Source organism: Drosophila takahashii, chromosome 2R, assembly GCF_030179915.1.
Source record: "Drosophila takahashii strain IR98-3 E-12201 chromosome 2R, DtakHiC1v2, whole genome shotgun sequence".
Taxonomy (NCBI): Eukaryota; Metazoa; Arthropoda; class Insecta; order Diptera; family Drosophilidae; genus Drosophila; species Drosophila takahashii.
The window spans coordinates 38,652,243-38,671,664 of NC_091679.1; the positions used below are offsets into that span (position 1 = coordinate 38,652,243).

The window sequence follows — 19,422 nt, forward strand, 5'->3', positions numbered from 1 at the left end:
TACAAATGCTACAAATGCTACAAATGCGAAGCGGCGGCGTTGGCAGTGAAAGCCGGCAAACAAAAGATCCATTTGAATGCACATTTGCGCCAGCTGCAGTTTTGAAATGCCGCAGGCCAACATAGAAATTTTCACACGTCCTCTGGACAGGCCAACGAATTATCCTCCCCCTTTGCCCCGTTACCCCTTTACCCCCTTCCCTAACCCGTAATAAATACCTGTAAGCTTCTGTTTGGTCATTTGGCCAACGTTTTCAAAAAAGGGTGAACCAGGTAGAAATCCATGGCTCCAGTGATATTTAAACAGTAGTTTCTGTTGGTTTTGGCTCAGTCCGCTTGAACTCACCTGAGCCGATCTGAGCCGTGTTTATTCCGACTTGGCCCAAACCCTCTCCTCCCTGCATTTTTAGCCTTGTTGCTTGCTTAGTCTTTTTCGTGTTGATGTTAAGTGTTTTTCTTTCGGTTTTGTATGTCGTGTCGTGTTGCCTCAATTTGTGTTTGGCTAATGAAAATACCTCCGAGAAACGGACAGACAAACGGACAGACAGGCGGACAGCCAGTAAACGATTTACGATATTCGGGGCCAGCCAGGCATTTTCACTTGCCAGCGCTCGGCGAACATTCCACAGCACAGCAAATGACTTCATTGTGCCGGACTCTCGGCAGTTGCCGAGCTATAAATTCGCAAGACCGCAAGACAATGGGAGCCCAGAGCCGAGATCTCCGCCACTGAATCTGGAATCCGTTGGCTGCTTTACAACGTTCGCTCGTTCATTCACTACTACATCATCTCCACGATGATGGTGATGATGATAGTAATGATGATGGTGATGCGTTCGTAATGGAATTCAATGCATTTAATGGAAATTCTCGCATTTACATAATCGATGGAGGGCACAGGCACAACAGCAGAAACAGTGGGAGCAAAAAAATATAAGCTCGCACGCAAATTAAGCAGCCAGTGGAGTGCAGCTAGTCTATAAGTCCGCAATCTCCAGACCTACAAGTCCCTGACCATGCCAACTCAATTTGTTTACTTTGCCCCCCTCGAATGCAAATTTGCATTCTGCCCGGCTTGTTCTTGTTGTTTATGGGCTTTATGCGCTTAGACTGCGACTGTGTGCAGGTCTTGATTTAAGATACTTGCTTAATGTGTAATTTAGTGCATTTAGATAAGTTCCATAGTGAATTTTTGATGTGTGTAGCTGCTGCTGCCGCTGCCGCTCTGTGGCTTCTCTCCACACATCAGCACATCGCAAAGGGAATTTAATGCATTGTCTTGCATTTCTGTATTCTGCATTTTGCATTCTGTGTCTGCCTGCTGCTGCTGTAGCTGGTGCTGATAATGCTTTTGTTTATTTAACGGCGCTAAGTGCATTGGTTGCATTTGCATAAATCGCTCGGTGGTTGCACGCCGGAGAGTTGCCATCGCTGGAGGAGTTGGGGGAGTGGGTATAGGACGAGGGAATGGGTAGAGTTCAACGCGAGGCATTAAACAATTTGTGGCATTTAACAGTCGTTACAATATTAAATAAAATATATATATCTCAGTTAACCCATTGGGAAGGGCTTTTAAAGAGTATACAATTTACACTGATTTTGCACTAATTTTTAAACTGAAAATATTTAATAGTGCAATTTATTTAATGGCGCCTGAGCTGGTATTTTTATTAATGATATTTTGTAAGAGTTTTTTAAACCTCACTATCGTTTAAACTTAAAATACTTAGCTTTGCAAAATGGCCAATGGCGCCCGAGCAGGAATTTTTATATTTTTAAAAAATTATTTTAAAATTCCAACTTTTAAATTATATTTTCTTTACGCTTAAACAAGGGTTAAACAGCTGGCATCGATAGCCCGTTTTCAGCAACAAGAGTATCAATGTTTTTATGCATTCGACGCTCTGCATGTGTGAGCGTTAATCACAAAAGCCAATATGCAGCTGAAAGCCGTTTGTTAATGCGTTATGCATTGCCACACTCCACACGAAACCCCCTCGACCTCCTCATCCAGTTGCGGTTTTTTCCACCGCTTCTCACCCATTGTCATGGCATTAAATCCCGCAGAAAATTCCTTTCTGGCTGGCCAGGCTGTGATAAATTACACAACGGCACCGGGCGATGGACAGAGACTCGCATTTAATAAATAAAAATTCCATTATGGACACTCAATGCCAGCCTCAAGCTCAATCAAATAACAAAGAAACTCTCGCTGTGCTGTGCAGTGTGTGTTGTGTTTGTTGTTTGTAATAAATGACGTTGCACCTCCTGGTGCCAAGTTGGCTTTTTCGGGGGCTCCAAAACTTCGTTTACGAACCAGGGACAAGCTTGTCAATTGCCGAAAAATTTTTACATAAATAAATATGGTTTATACACTCCTACTGGCGCCACATTTCCCAACGCCCACAATGCTCCGGCTTTATGTTGCATCATCGTCCGATGCAGCATTCAACAATTGTGCTTATAACATAAAAATCCTGTTTTTGCTAGCCTTCTGCTGGTGGTGCTGCTGTTGCCGCAACATGTTGTAATTAACCCGTTTGTCATGCAAATAAATCAAAAGTAACATCCCTCATACCCGCCGATGGCAAAATGGCGAGCAAATGGCCAAATGGCAAATGGTGCCGGGAAAATGTGTTAAATGCAATTTCAACTGCATTTTGAGTGCACTTTCCGTGTTTTACGACGGCAATGAGTTCCCCAGGCAGGCAAAAATCTCATTTGCAACCACTTGATAATGGAATGTGAGATTTTTGCGCTTTTCAAAAAGATTCCGATTTTCCCCGACGGCGATCAAAATTTCGCGGTTGGCAAGTAACCAAAAATTTGCCAGAAAAGAAGCAGAAATTAATTGCAACAAAATGCGTTAAATTCCGTATTGCATTTATCAAGTGGAAAGGGGTGTCTGTAGGGGGCTTTCAGATTCTAGGGGGCCTCTCGATCCGTGTGCACAATCCGTCCGTCGATCGAGTGCAATTTAATGCCTCAATTTTCACCAACAATTTCAGCGGCTGCCAATTGCTACGTGCGTTCCCCAAAAATAGCCGTGTGTGTGCCTTTATTTGTGTTTTTCCTTTACATTGTATTCGAAATTCGAATTGTTTTGGTTTTCGTTTTCGGTTTCGATTGGCTCTGTTTCTCTCTGTATTTTTGGCTTCCTTCGTGCTTTTTTGGGGGCTAAAGACAAGTTCCGCGTGCGCCAATTTTGGCCTAAATGGCAATGAACTTGAACGCCGTCGCGTGGAAGTTTCTTGGCGCCCTGCGATTTCATTTTTGGTTTTCTGTATTTTTCGTTATTTTTGTGCCGCTTGTTTTCTTTTTCTTGTGTTTATCTTTGTCGTTTAGCGTTCAGTTTTTGGTCACGCGATGCCGTCAGGCGTATCAATTAGCCCGAAAAAATGTGTTATTAAAGGTAAGAGTGACGGTGAGTGACGGGGAATGGGCTGAGTTGGCTGAATTGGCTCTTTGCCTGACTGATAGACGGACAATAAAATTTACATTAATTTCCCTTTGAAATGGGTCAAAACTGAAGGCTTATCAAGAGACTGGTTACGCATTTTTTCCAACAAAAACATGATGTATCCACATCACTTTGCAGTACAGTAACGCACACAGTTCTCACCTAATAAAACTGACGAAGACATTTTTGTTCGTGTTGACAGCACAGCCAAAAAAAAGTTGGCAAAATGTTTGCAAAGGAAAAAAATAGCAGGAAAGAGGTGATGTATGAAGATGGGCGGGGGCTGGAAAAAGGGGGCGTGACAGCATGAAGTGTAGCGTAATAAAATGCACACAATTTACGCAATTTACGTAAAGCTAAAAAACATAACAGGCAAACAAGGACAATAAAGGGTGGTGATGGTGGGGGTATGCTTTTCGTGGAAAGTCGAAGGACGAAGAGCAAAGGCACTTAGCGCAGCTCACACACACATACACACTCGTCTACTGATGATGGCGGCACTAAATACAGTTGGTGTTGCTGCTGGTGTCCCGATGTTGCTGCTGTGCGTTCGCTCAATTCCTTTGCAACAGCAGCAACTCCTTGTTGTTCAAACAGTTTTCAACGCGTTTTTCGCATTTTAACAGCCGCCATTTTGTTGGCTGTTTGTTTTTGCTGCTTTTGTTGCTGCATTTGCCGGCTTTACGCTGTCATTGTCATGGTATTTGTTGTTGCTGTTGCCGCTGAAATGTTTCTCTATTTGCCAGCGAGCTTTGTTTTTTTTCCACCCAATTTTCGGTGCTTTTTTTTGTAGTCCTTTGGTGGTTCTTTTTTGTACATTTTCTTTTAGCCAGCATGTTTCGAAATTCAATTTTCGTCAAGTTGGCAACAGGCACATGAAGACAGCCAGTTGACGTGGGTGGGCCAGGAGTTGTTGGTGTTGCTGCTGTTGCTGCTGCCTCCTCCACTTGTGACAAGAGCAACATTTGTCTATGTCGAGCTGCGACGACATGCAATAACTTTAACTGATTTTTCACACACACACGAGCACACGAGCGATGCCTGTAGAGTATTTATAATTCTATTTATGTTTCAATATAGGCAAAGGAGTCCTGTGCCTGTGCTTGTGCCTGGGAAACTGGAAAGCTGGCAAACTGGCCACACACGACGGAGCAGCAGCCACTCAAAAAAGTTCACCCGTCAGGCTTAATGATAAAGTGAAAGTTTTTTCAGGCTCAGAGGCCCTTGCTTTTCTTGCCATCTTGTTGCACATTGGCTTTGCATGCGACACAGAGGAGGACGCCACGAAGGACCAAAGGAGCTGGCTGCCTGGCCTGGCTGGTCTGGCATGAAATCAAGTTGACTTTTCATTAACAGCTCAACAATGCCTTGGGTTTTTCGGTTTGCTTTGGCTTGGCTTGGCAAGCCAAGTTAAGTTGTTTTTACTGCCTGTCATAGCGGTACTTAAAAAGCACACATACATGCTTATGCGGGCTCCGACAAAAGTTTTTCCCGCATTAAGGCCCTCATCATCCCCCTACCCCTCCAACCACTGCAACAACAACAGCAATTAATGCGATTTGTTCAACGTTTTCATGTTAACTACTTGAAAGAAAACACAATTTTCGTTGCCAAGAAAGGAAGGCGAAAAAAATAAACATTTTCCATAAGGGTTTGGGGAGGGGGTGTTTCTTACCCAAGCGAGCGAAGAGCCCAAAACATTTATTATTATAATAATAAATTGCTGCAAATGATGATTGACATTGAATACGTGTATGTGCCACCCGAGTGTTGCTGTAATTTTGCGATGTTCATCAGCAATAAAAATGACAGAAAATTGCGCATACGCAACGTTGCACGTTAACACAGTGGCGATTAAAAGGCGCTCGGCCCGTTTTTACGACCGCCGAACCCCCAATGTCACACAAGATGATCTCTGGAACAGCTCTACTGCTTCATAAAAATCCCCCTCTTTCGACGTGACCGGGGAAAAGGGGAACCCGAGAACGGGAAGCCCCAGTCTTAGGCCACTTGATTAAATGAATATTCTGCTGCTGTCACGCAGTCGACTTCCTCTGGGCACCGAGTAACCACCACCCATTACTTAATGCGACTGGGCTGCGTCAATTTTTGGTTGCATTTCAAATGAGCTAAGCTCTGCCGGAGGGCCCAGAAAATAAGAAATTCTCATAAATGTTTGAGAGACTTCTGGCCCTTCAATATTTAATGCCAGTCGCTGAAAGTATGCATTTATTTTGGCCAGCTTATTTCGCTCGCTCTAAAGCACTTTCGCTTTTAATTAATTCAAGTTAGGCCAGTGAGCTCAGTTAAAAATAGAATTTCACTTTATTAAAGTTCAGGAATGTGTGAAATATTATTTTGCGCCCGAACAGGGACCTTGAAACCCTGATTTGTGAAAAATAGTAGGGCTACCTTATTTAATAAACAAAACATAGTTTTGGCTTTTAAAATATAATTTTTTGTTACTTAAACTTAATATGGAGCATGTTATACATGGCGCCCGAGCAGGAATCTTAGTGGGTTCTTTATAAACAGAAACTAAGTTGTTCCCCTTTATTTAATAAATTCCATCTTACTTATGTCGTTGTCAAGCACTTTCGCTTTTAATTAATTGATATTAGGCCAGCTGACTGTGTTTTGTGTTTACCAAAAAGCCAGCGATAGTGAAGCAAAGTTTGCACTCGCCGCGCCTGATAAGATATTGTTTAGAAACTCTGGCTAGCGATAAGAGCTTGGATTCAATTAAGGTAAGTTGGTCAATGCCTTGGTGGGTGGAGAGTAGTGGGGGTGCATATCTTGTGGCGTGGAAACTGTGCCGCTTGGAAAATGGAGCGAACGTTACTTTGCATTTGCAGAGGATTTAGTGGGTGGCACGGGCGGGATTGCCCCGCTTTGTTGTCAGCGACGTCAAGTTGCCACTGCGCCAGCATCGTGACAGGTGCCATGTTGCACAGTGTGTCGCTGTGTTGTGTAGTCTAGTGTAGTGCAGTTGCAGTGTGCTGTAAGCCACGCCCCAAATATGTCGGAGAGCATTAGGCCGCGAGTACGCCACTTAAACGAACTCGCTCTGCTCCTGCTGCATTTCTTTTGCAGCTTCCCGGGGCTTTTCCTTTTCCACCCAACTTTTCCCCCGATGCGTGTCAGTTTGTCAGCTCGCTCGGTCTGTTCACTCACTTGATTTCTATTACTCTTGACAATTTCGCTGGCTTGTTCTGTTCTTCGTTGTCTGCTTTTCACGCTGACATGATTTTGACACATAAATGACAAAGTGTTTAATATCTGCTGGAATTATGTCACTTGAGGAGCGACAACTTGCTCTTGGACCAAAATTGATTACACTTTAATTTGTGTTGAAGTGAAAGCGCCTGGGAAATTGGGCGAGCGGAGTGCATGCTTCGGTTGTCGCCTAAAAAGTGTCGCACATTATGTGCAATTTTGGTGCTTTGAAGGTGAACTTCCCACACACACTCAACCCAGTTATAATGTTTTCTTTTTTTGGCCCCAGTTCCAGAGTTCCCCATCATCATCATCATCATCGTTGCTGTTTATGTGCCGTCATTATCGCCAGATTAACTGCCTCTCCTCCGGCTTGTCTGTTTGTCGCTTTTTCTGCCTGGTTTCGAGGTGCCCTGTTCCCCTTCACCGGAGGAAGCCTCCTTCCCATCCTTTTGGCAGGTCTCGCGTTGGCGTCATGCATCCTGCACATCCTGCCCACGCGTGCCGCACATGCAACATCGCAACATGGCAACATCCACAGCACAACGCATTGGAGCTTCCCTTTTGTTGCCGACGTGGAGTCGCCCGGCCAAATTATGCTGCAGTTAAAATTTAAAGTTGAGTGGCGCAAATGACATTTAATTGAATTAAAAATAGCAACAGAGCGCGTATATGGAGCGATTGTTCGTGTTGCAATGCCAAAAAGGCGGCGAAAAAAAGGGGGTGCTTCACGTAGTATGCATGAGGTATGCCCATTTTGGGGCAGGCACTTTTGTCACTAAAAGCTCATTGGAACGCAGCAAATTGAGCACTTTAATGACGAGCTCTCTAGACTTTGGAATTAATCAGTAGTTTAACTTGCAGTTCCTTCTATCTTGAGAGATCTTAGGAAACGCCTGCTGGTAAAACCAATTTAAATAACAAAACGTCTTGGTATAAACTATTCAGGCATCGAATGCATATTCAAATATTGTTATTTGCCTTTTTAATTGCACATTTGCCATCTCCCTCGGTGACTTCAATTAAAAATCGATAACAATTATTGTGTATGTACAAAATGTTTGCTTTCAAATGTATATATAGTATAGTAGATATAGCTGAATTTTATGTGTGCGGCTATCTCGTTCTGTGTGCGCCTGCACTTGACACATCTGTACAACACAGGCCTGCCCACTTCCCCCCCGTCTAAAAAAGTCCCTTGTTGCGGGCGATAATGAATTTGACGTCAATCTTTATTTGGCGGCGAGTGTCATTTAAGATATCAACGCACTGTTTTCGAGCTGGGGAAGTGGAAAAGTGGAGTGTATGTTGTATGTGGGGTGTTCCTGCTGCTGTCAGCAGCGGAAATAGCTCAAATCGGAATACAAAAGGAGCTGCAGAAAACAAACGAGTGGAATTACTGATTGGCAAGAGCCAAATGCCGGCGATGGCAATGAAATGTGAAAAGGCCGAAAGAGCAACAGCTACGCAAACAGCGATTCTCATACAAGTTTAATTTAATGATAGGGGGCTAGAGGGGGCATCAGCAGTGCAGAGGTGTTGGAACATCGATGTGGGCGTCGTTGTTGGGGTTTTGTCCGTGGCAACATGCAACAGCAACGGCAACGGCAGCAACAACAAACAGATAGACAGTCAGACAGACAGACAGGCGACTGTTAGACATGCTGTATAAATAAATAATTGCGCATTGATGAGCAAAAGCGAAACGTCCGCAAATGGACAAAGCAGATACAGAAAGGAGATGCAGATACAGATACAGATTCGGACTCGGATTCAGATTGCCTGTTGAGCCAGAGACACGCACTTCCGCATTACTCCAGCACGCCAAATGAATCTGCCATTTCAGATGTCAATTTGTGTAAAACACAAGTCAGCATCGTCTCCCCATCTGTATCTGTATCTCTATCTATCCATCCATCTATCTGTAGCATACAGATACTCTCGTTGGGGGCCATCAAGGTCACTCGATGGCAATTGCATCTCGACTGGGGGTTCGGGCCCAGGTCAACGATCTCCAATCGAAAGACTGCTCATGTTACGCCCTCAAAGGCCCAACTCAAAAGCAGCTTAATGATGCCCAATATGGTCTCCTCGGCCTTCCTGTGCTCCATAAATATGGCAAAAAGTATTCGCGACAGACGGAACTGTGTTGACGGTTTGCCAATTTCGGCCCGCGCTTATCCATGTGTTTTTCCCCCTTCCCGTCTTCTTGGCCATTTCGTACTTATGTCATTGGGATCCTCCTCGCTTTTCGGGCCACTGCAGTCCCTTGCCGTTTTGCATTCGGTCTTTCCTGCTTTTCTGATTTTCTGCTTTTCCCGCACGTGTGGCGGAAAGTCGCCGCCGGTTGACCATACTCTTTGCACTGATAACAAAAAGTAGTAAATTCAAATATTAAACAATTTTTTTTACATATTTTCCGCTTTGATTTTTATAGTTCTAAAATGGTAATATAAAATTAATTTTGACTTTAGTTAGGATTAGCATCGTATTCAATATTTACTACCTTGCATTAAGTCTTATCATTTTATTAATGTTTATTTATTTATTTATTTTTTTGTATTTATTTTTCTAGTCATAATTTTTTGTCAGTGCAACGCCTTCTACCAAACTCCAGTTCTATTTCTGGCTATCTGCAGTCTATGCTGCTTTTTATGGCTGTAACTGTAGCTCGGCTGTCAACTCTCGAGCTCTCTTTGCATCGCAGGCCAGGGCCACTGATTTGCTTTGGGATTACGATTTTGTCTATCACCTAATGGGGTCGTTTCGCTTGCCACCATCGGCGGAGCCACAAACTTGGACAAAGAGTTCTCCTTCGTCTGCCGGTGTCTGCTTTAAGTTGATGTTAACTCAGGTCAACTGCATGGCTTTTGCTTATGGAATGTGGATTTTAGGTTTTCCCTCTCTCCCTCTCTCTGTATATCTGTGTCTCTTGCAGATTATTGTTGACCAGCCAGTTGATAATTAAACGGAAATTGCTGCAGGAAATCGGGGCGGAGATACAGCATAATGATGGACGGGGCTAGATTAAGTCCCGGTCGCATTCTCGCTCCTCCTTCTTGGGTAATCCATTTTATATTGCATGTCTCGGAAACCACATTATGCTCTATGTCGCATCTCACTCGGTGTCTCAGACGCACATCAATAAAGGCAACATTGTTTGCCTGTCACATGCTCATCTGGCTCTTCTCGTGGTTTCCTTTACTGGGTTCTTTTCTCTTTAGAAGGCTAGAAGGGTATATCAACTAAACATCGTCATAGTTACAATCGAGAAAGTAAAGTGGGAATTAGAACCAGGTTGCGAAGAGTATATTATTATTTTTATAATAATATGTAATTTGTTATTGCTTTAAGAATTTCATAACTAAACATTTTTATATTGCAAAAAATAATCAGCACTTAGAGAAAAATATTCTATTAAGATGGTTATTGATGATTAATATTCTAGTAAGATGGTATAAAAATTATAAAGTACAACTATTTATTTTTATGATGTTGTTACCAAGTTACTTTTGGATCCTGGATTCCATAGCCCAGGATATACCCTATTAACCATTCTCGTCTTACACACTCAGTCCTCTTAATATCGTTTATCGTTTTTTTCTTTCAATTTCGCCCCCTCCGAACCCCCTCCTTACCCCCAACACACACACACTCGCCAAACTCACCACGCATAAGCTCGAAATGACATTTTAACTGGTGCGTATAAACTTGAGCATTTTATGCATATTATCCTTTATTGTATGCGGCCAGGACCAGACGCAAATCCATAGCCCCGCCTGCGGCCTAATGCGCATTTCCCCGCACCCACCCACTCCCTTTTCGGTTCTGATAAGGATGGGGGTTCGGGATTGGGGAATGGGGTTCCTGAGAGACATCTGGGACAACGACACGCCTTGGCAGCGCTTTAACAAAGTCAAAAATCGTATTTATTATATTGCATTGACAACTCATGTGTCATGTGTGTGTGTGTGTGTGTGTGCAGGGATAAGGAGTGTATATATCGGGGATATGGGGGATATCATGGAAGCGGAGGCCGGGGAAGTCGGGCTCACTGTCTCAGCCGCAACCTCATCCTCATCGCAGTGCCCCTTCCACTCATCTGATTCAGGTTCTGTTTGTGTCTCTGGATAACTTTAAGTTTATGCTCTCGAGTGTATGGAGGCTGATTCTTTCCTTCTCCTTTCTGCCTTCTGCTTTCTGTTCCTGCTGTGTAGGTGGGATTCCCCCTTCGGAGGAAAAACTTTGCCGCCAATGCCGGGGTTTATCACTCTTCGATGTTTGTTGCTGCTGCTGCTGTCGCTCATTTGTTATGCGACAGTGATAAATGTCATGCAAAAGTTTCGGCAGCTGTCAAAAGGCATGTTTTTGGTCTTTTTCATTTTCCTGCCTGGCCCTCGTATCCTGATTCCTTTTCGGCCCAGTCCTTTCCTTTCCTTTGTCTCTGGCTGCTCGCATTTTTCTTTTGAATCGCTTTTGCCTGTTGACAGAGCTACAAAAGGGCCATGCGAGGGTTGATTAAGCTCTTCCACATGTCGCACGAGTGGGTGCACTTGGAAAAAATGGTTTAAAAGTTTACTGTAGAATTTCCAGTCCATTTTAAGACAGATTCTGGGAAATCATGATACTTTTACATTTTAATAAGGGTCCTAGGCAGTTTAAAGTGAATATTGGTCTGAAGAATTCGCGTAAATGCCTTATGAGTGTCCCTAAAATGGCAGAAATTTTATTTTTCTTCAAGTGCATGATCTGCCGACTAAGCCGACTTGGATTAGCGCATAATCCTTTGAGTTTCCACATAAGTTATGGCAGCCAAGTGCGCGACAAACGCAATTTCGGAACTCGCTTGGAAATTAGCTTTTGCCCCTCCAGCTGCAACTTGGGCACTCACACCGCCATCCTCTAATTTTACGCATATTAGTTTTCCTCCAGGAAGGAGGAACGAACGAACGAGAGAGAAATCCAGTTCCTTTTGAGGATTGCGAGCAGTTCCTTTGAAAAATTAGCACCATTTGCATAGACGCCCCCTGTCAACCGGCATCTTCCCCGTGGATGATGTTCAGTGATTTTGATGATAATTTTTCTTTTGGAATTCTCTTTTTTTATTTTCCACCACTGCTCAGCATTTTTCCCCCTGACCCACGCCCATGCCATGCGTGTGCTTTATTTCTTTTTCCGTTTTTCCGTGGGAGAACTTGATTTTCCTCAATTTATTGAGACTGCGTGCGTGTGTGTATGAGTGAATTATATGAATAAAAATTTATTCAGCCATAAAGGCGCGAAAATGTTTCGCCGAACCAATGCCATCCACCTCTTCCCCCAGGAAATACTTGTCTTTATGACTGCTCTCGCTCCATAACAGTTATTCCAGGCAACGATGTGATTTATTTGTGTTCTTTATGTTCCAATATTGTTGCTGATGTCTTCTCCCCCGGCTGCCCAGCTTCCCGGCTTCCATGGCTTTTCTGAATTGATTATTCGCTTGTTCTCGCACTCGAGACTCTTTTGGGCATAAAAATTCAATTTGCCAGAGTTTCGGTTTAAAGTGCTTTGAGTGGGGGGCCCCAGCCTCGATATCGGACAGGCAGATCTCCCGAAACATTCCGCATCGCAATCGAGAAACTGTTGCAAAACTAGCCGAGGTTCAACTGAGCAACTCAACTGGCTGATGCTGCTGCCACGTTTTCCCACTTGACCAGAATTATGTAAAGAGCCATTTAAAAAGGGTTTGTGTGAGTGTGGGGTGGCCATAAACGTATTTCACAGAACTTTATTGTTATGCTGATGAGTCTCCGGCCAAAGAGAGTTGGCCCGAAACAAGTTTGGCTAGAGTTCTGTGCTATTCCGTCCTGCTTAATTCCGAAAAGCCAAGACGCCGGCAGATGTTGCTCCTGCCCTTCCTTTCCATGCCTTTCCTTTGGTTACTTTCTTAATTAATTCGGTGTTGGCTGGGGGGCTTTGTCTCCTGCTGAGCATCACTTCAATTAAGCCACTTCACTCTGCTGCTCCTCTGCTTGCTTTTCTGCTGGCGAGGTGTTGCTCGTTGCACGTGCAATATGTGCCGCCTGGCAACGTGCAACATGCAGTTTGTGTGGGTTGCCCTTTTTCTGTGGCGGCCTCTACAAGTGTCAGGGGCTGATTATGATGAAGCATCTTGTCGTAAATAAACACGACAGTTCAGCCTCCCTCCCCTTTGTTGATTAACCCCTTTTGTAATCCACCTCGGATCTGGCTTTTCTGCCTTTTCAGCCGTTCTTGTTCCACTTGTATCGCATCTCGCAACTCGCTTCCCTTCCTGTGGTTTTCGCATGTGGCTTGGGTCCTCCGACTTTAGCTCTTTGGGCCCGGAGAACCAGCACTTGTGGTTTTTAATTATTCCAAGTAGGTTCCCCCATGTCAACTGTACTTTTGTCGCTTAGATTCATTTAATTAAGTTGTGCCGCCTTCAATTTGTTTCCATTAAACAAAAGCCAAAATGTGAAACAAAAGCAGAGGTTCATTTTTATATTTTTTTTTTGGGCAAACGCACTTTACGTTTATGTCGCTCGGTGTCAGTCGGTCAGTTGAAGTGAATAAAATAAAATTTCCAGACTGCCGGACTGTAGTGAACTGGCCCATTCATTATCTCATTTCCGCCTGAATAAGCAAAAACTTTGTTCTACGGACACTAAATATAAACACACTCGAAACAAACGCACCACCGCACACACACATATAAAGAGTGTACACACAGAGACAGTTGAAAATTTAATAATAATGAAAATTGCAAGCGACAGTGAGAAATTCAATTAGCTTGAGCTCTGCCAAACACTTGCCGCGTGCGAAAGAGAGGGGGCTACGGGGAGCGAAAGAGAGGGTGGGAGTGTATGTCATGGCATAATTTAATTTGTACGCTTGCTCATCCATTCAAGTCGGCAAGCATTCATTCAGCCATTCATTGCGCTCATTGTATCAAACGTATAAAAATACGGCACACAAACGAATTGGAAAACAAGTTGGTATGGGCTATTTGTGGGCATATATGTCTGTATATATTTAGTTAAAGAAGACTTCTTTATACGGCTTTAAATTGGAAATGTTCTAAGAATAAACATCAGAGTCTTGTTTGATTATATCAAACCGATTTTTAGATGTTGAGTAAATTAAGGACCCAAGAATGCAACCCTAAGCGGTCGAAAAACCACTAAGCTTTTCATTCCAACTGACCAGACCCAGAAGCCTGAGAAACCAATAGCAATTTATTAATAATGCCAGGCAGTCGCCGTTGTTGTTGTTCTCGGAGTAATTATACTCAAGTGGAATTAAAGAAATTGCCAGCAATTATTATTTGTCATTAGTGGGTTGCGATGAAGCTGCACGATTTTCAATTTGACCACACATAAAAAAATTACCATTTCCGAAAGTCAATTCATCTTAAATCTTTAAAAAGGTATGGGTGGAACTTGACTTTAAATATCCTTAAAGAGAGCGCTAGAACCAGTTGGGAATTATAAGCAATTACTAGAAAACTTTGAAAAATTATAGGTGTTTTACTTTATATTGAGGATATTATGGGTTTTTTTTAATATTTTAAAAAGTAAATTTCTTTTTCTCATAGTTATTAAACTAACCGCACTGGTCAAGAAAATTGTTTTGTGTGCAGGGACTCCTTAAATGAATGGCCCTTCGGCGCGAGCATCAAAAAATGCACGAGAAACAATTAATTTGTAGGAATTAATGAAGGGAGCGAATCCGAATCCGCAGAGGGATAAACCAGAGCACGAATCCCCATTCACGGCAGCAACATTGCCAGCAATGTTGATTGCAGCCTGCGATTATTAACATTGAGCAGTGGGCTTGCCCACAGCCCCATCAATATGCAAGACCCACTGCGTGTGCAACAGCAACAAAAGCAACAGTTACAGCAGCAACAACTGCAACAGCAACAACTACAAATTGACACTTGAGTGAAGACGATGGACCGATGAGGATGGCGAGTCAAGGAGACGGCGTCAAATCGATTTGCGAAACAACAAAACATGGCGCGATAAGCGCGGCAATGAGACAAGAACGTAACTTGATGATGCCAAGCAGCAACATCAAGCGGCAGCAGCAGCAGCAGCAACACAATGGGTCTGGCGACCGCAATGTTGCTGCCGTGCCTTGTGGATGTTGCCGGTGGAGCAGCAGCAGCAACAACAGTTGCCGGCTACTGGCAAGCGATTTGTCGTTTGCCTTTGATAATACTGCCCCTTGATGATGTTGTTGCAGCTGTTGTTGGTGTTGCTGCTGCTGCTCTTGTTGCTACTGCCGTCGCGGCAACTGTACTGTGAAATGCGCTTATGCAATGAAGAGGGACGGCAAAGTCGCCTTTCCCTGTCGCTTGGCTCCCAGAGAAAATACTTTGTGCAAATCGAATTACCAAGTTATAACATCCACTTGGCCAGAAGGGTAGAACAAAAGCTCTGTAAAAGAAGCAAAAGAGAGGAGATGAGAAGAGGAGTGGAGTGAAGTGGATGGGTTGGTAGATGGTAGATGCAATGGCTATCCGATTGCCAGCCCCTCCTTAGCCCCGCCTGTCAACAGTTGTGTTTTTGCTGCTTTTTATGGCTGCTCCAGTTAACCAGAGTCCGCTGTATCCCCCTCTCTACCCCTCTGTCTTTTCCCCCGCCAACATGGCTATTAAATTTCGCCCCGAACTGGGAATGTGGGTACATGTCGAACCCTCGATATAGCGCACTCGTTATGCGTTACAGGATTTGACAGTTGCTTAATTTTTCTATTTCACTGCATTCTCTCTCTCGCTTATTTCCCTATATTTCCGCATATTTGCAATTGGCCCTTTGGGGGTGGCACTTCCTCCTTGGCCTCATCATTACGAGCATCCTCATCCGCTGGGCCACGTGTTGACTGTCTGTCTGCGGAGCCAAAAAATAAAACTCTGTCTCGAACTCTGAGATACAGAGACAGATACAGATACAGATACATGGCTCGCCTGCAGCTGGCTTTCTCGATTGCCTTGCATTTGAGTTGAGTTCAGTTTGCCCTGGCTATTTGCTTAGAAAGTGCTGCAGCTCCTTTGGCCGCAAAACTGCAAACTGCAAATTGCATTTGCCGCGCACATTTAGCTGTCAATGCCAGAAGCTTGAGTGAAGCTATTAGTTTTTCCACTACCGCTGCTGCGCTTTGCTTTTTCCATTTCCATTCCTCCAGTGCCCTTTTTTCAGTCAGTCCCATCGATATGGACCATAGACTATAGTCATCCGCTGCGGGGCGGCTGCAATTTGTTTGAACTGCACTCGCAGTTGTTCGGGTGTTGTTTGCCCTGCTGCATCAGCATCATTATCAGCCCAAGATGCCGGCAACACCGCAGATACGAGTAATGCAGTTCATCAATATGTCGCCCCGCCCACAACCACCCAATATTCACCGCCCACCGCCCATCACCCATCACCCCTGCCTAGCTCTCCTGGGTACATAATCAACAGCTATGCGAGCTGAGCGCTAAGAGCCTGGTGTTTGCGCTGCCAAAGCTAAGTGCACTGAGAGAAATGAGGGATAATTATAAGAATATTTTGTCATCAGCCAAACAGACAAAAAATAAATATTTATATTTTTTTATAATTATAATTAAATTTAGAGTCTTACTTAAATTATTTAATGGTATTGCAATTTATTTTTCTTACAAATAATAAATTCAATAACAAAATTTTTTAAAACTTAGTTTATTTTAATCAACAGTATTTAAATATTAATAAATAAGTTAACTGAATATATATACAAAATTTCCAGAAGCTTCAGGATCTTTATGGAATCTTTAAACAAAATATTATAGAATTTTACTGTCGTAATACAAAATGTTCCCTAAATTACTAGTAACTAATTTGTATAACAATACGACTTAAGTAAGCGCACATTACCGAAAATTCTATAGTTTAAAAGCAGTTACCTCACTCTAATGAGTTTGTGAAAAATCTCTATCCAATTGAGCATCTTTATGGGTAGCATAGGTGACCTTTTCAAATTATAGCTTGAGTTTTCCTTGACATTTGCCATGTGAATAAGTGAATGCATTAATTTGAAGTTGCAAACGCTAGCAGATGTGTTTAGTGAATACATTTTATGGATTAGATTTTAATTCATAACTTTTTGCAGTGCTTTCTGGCCTCCAATGCAACTTGACTCAGCTCGTTTCAATTTAGTTCAGTCGGGTTTGGTTTTCAATACGTTTCATTTCGAATTAAGTTATTTCCAAGTTGAATGCAATTTGCTGTCCCTTTTCACTTTGGCACTTCGCCCAGCACTTAAGGCCAGGCCAGAACCGAGAAGACTTGGTCGGGAAGAGGGGATGGTAAGGAGAGGATTGGGAGATCAGCCCGAAAGGTTGCTGCGTCATCATCAGCAGCCGTGGCATCCACAGTCACGACCCGAGCTTAATCATCAATGCAGGTTGGTTGGGTTGGCTAAAAACGGTGTGAGCAGTGAGTGCGCTGCACTTTTGCCCCCCTCGTAGCCACATTCCATTTGCATTTGCATTTGACAAGCGGGAAACTTCTACAGATATGGGCGATGTAAAAAATAGACAAAAAACAAAGAAGCTCACTTTAAATAATGATTTGTTCCGGCAACTTCTAGCCAGCGTTCTCATCCCAGTTTCACTTCTTGCTCTCGTTACAGGTAATTAGAGATGCCAGTCAGCCAGCCAGACATTTGCAGCTTTGGCACGCTCCACTGGCACTTATTCCGGCAGAGGCGGTGGGCGTGGCCCTAATTAACAAATTGTCTGCCATTAATTAGTAAGTAATATAAAAACGAGGAGTCGAATGCGGAATGCAGCTGGAAAATGTGCTAATTTGGCAGTCAACTGGGGGCGGAGAAGATCACACGAGTGGGAAAGCCAGGGAAAATTAATGCACACGATTCACATTTGATTTTTCAGTTTTAAGCGGAGAAACGTAAAAAAATATATAATTACATCTATGGTTGATAAAGGAACTAACAATACATTTTTAAAATTTAATGGTAATCATGGAATTCTGGAATAGATTTTTTGTTTCATATATTTATTTTCCAATATCACAAATACTTTAATTTCAACGCAAGACTTCAACTATTTTAATGCTCAAATTCCACTAAACCTTTCATAATAACTTAACTATTCCAAACATCATAATGCCAACGCTAACATTGTTGTTGAGGGCTTCTCTTATCTTTTTTTTATCCCTATTCACTCTGTTTTTCCTATCTCTGCGCTTATGGCGCTTATAATTATCTCGCACACATGCACAGAAAACGCAATTAATTAAAAATAATAAGTGCTCGGAACGAAGAGCAACAAAAGCGAAAGTTTAAGTACTTGGAAACGGCCCTCGGGCCAAGATGCTACTATATATATACGATTATATGGGAGTTGCAACCTCAATGAGTTGCTGGTCAGTTGAGGGAGCCCGAGTGCTCCACTCCACTCCATTCAATTGGGTTCGAATTTGTTTCGTTCTTCTTTCTGCTGCGGCTTTGTTTGCTAATTTCCCGAGCAACTTTGTTGAGTGTTGGCCAGCGGCATTTTCTCAACTCTGCAGCTGTCTTCTCGTGGGTTTTCCCACCCAGCCCCTTGCGTTCTTTATTTTCCTTCATTTGCCACTGCAACTATTTTCTAATAAAAGTTGTCAATTAATTTACTGCGGCCAGCAGTAGCAATTTCTTTGCAACTGTTCCTCTTTCTGTGTGGAGAGGGGAGTGTGGCATTGGCAAAATATTTATGAACCGATCATCCAGACGACGCTCCATTGTGCTGTTCTCCCCACCTAAAGCCCCTTTTTCACGTTACGCTCACTGAACAATGGGCAACGCGTTTGAGTCAGAGGCTGGGGCAATGTTTTTAATCAAAAACCGCAGTCCATAACTTGGAGGCGCAGCAGCAGAAGCAGCAGCAGCAGAGGCAACTGCAGCAGCTGCTGCAGCACAAAGAGTGCGCTTTAGAAAGATGGCAGAACGCAAATGGTGCTAAAACAATGCATAAAAAAGGGAACCACAAGCCAGCAGAAGGCAAAGGCAACAGTCCACTGAGGATAAAACCACAAAGTCAGGAATACATTTTCTTTTTCAAATGCCAGGCTAAAAGCAATGTTCTTGTAGAAAACACACTAAACAAATTTTTTAGACATTATATTTTTTGCAAAAAAACTTTTCCAAGAAAATCTGAATGGGTTTTTAAGTGGAACCAGTAAAACAAGGCTAAATTATTCATTATCACAATTTATTTAAAACTTAAAGTTTCTTGTTTTAAAAGATTATTTAAAACTGAAAATTGTTGAAGGATTATTATTTTTAAAATAAATGCAAAAATAATCAAAAATATGAATTTTTTAAGCAACAAAGGTTTTAAAAATATTAAGAGATTAGTTTAATATTTAAAATTCAAATAATTTTAAGCAATACATTTCAACTCAAGTCTATTTATTTAATTACTTCATAAAGCGTTGAAAATTACCTCATATCATATTAGGTCATATTTAGATTTGATAACGAAGATGTATAAAAGTTTAGAATTTTATAGTCGTAGAAATTCGTCCATCTAATTGTCAAGAACCAATTCTCCCTTTTAAAAATGTTATTTTTCTCTGTGCAAAAGTGGAGTGGGTAGAGGGCGCCCACTCCCCCTCGATCCCTGCCCCTTCCGCCGCCCCTGCTCCCCATTATCGCCCCCCTTTTTGCCCCCTGTTCTGCTCCAGAGCACAGCGACAAAATGTGTGTGCGGGGGTGCTTGTG

General features: G+C 42.8%; 1 protein-coding gene across 1 annotated transcript in view; it reads left to right on the forward strand.

Annotated features, from left to right (window-relative positions):
• Nucleotides 1-19,422, forward strand: part of luna — a 115,231-nt gene that overhangs the window by 20,951 nt on the left and 74,858 nt on the right. The gene's annotated exons all lie outside the window — the stretch shown is intronic.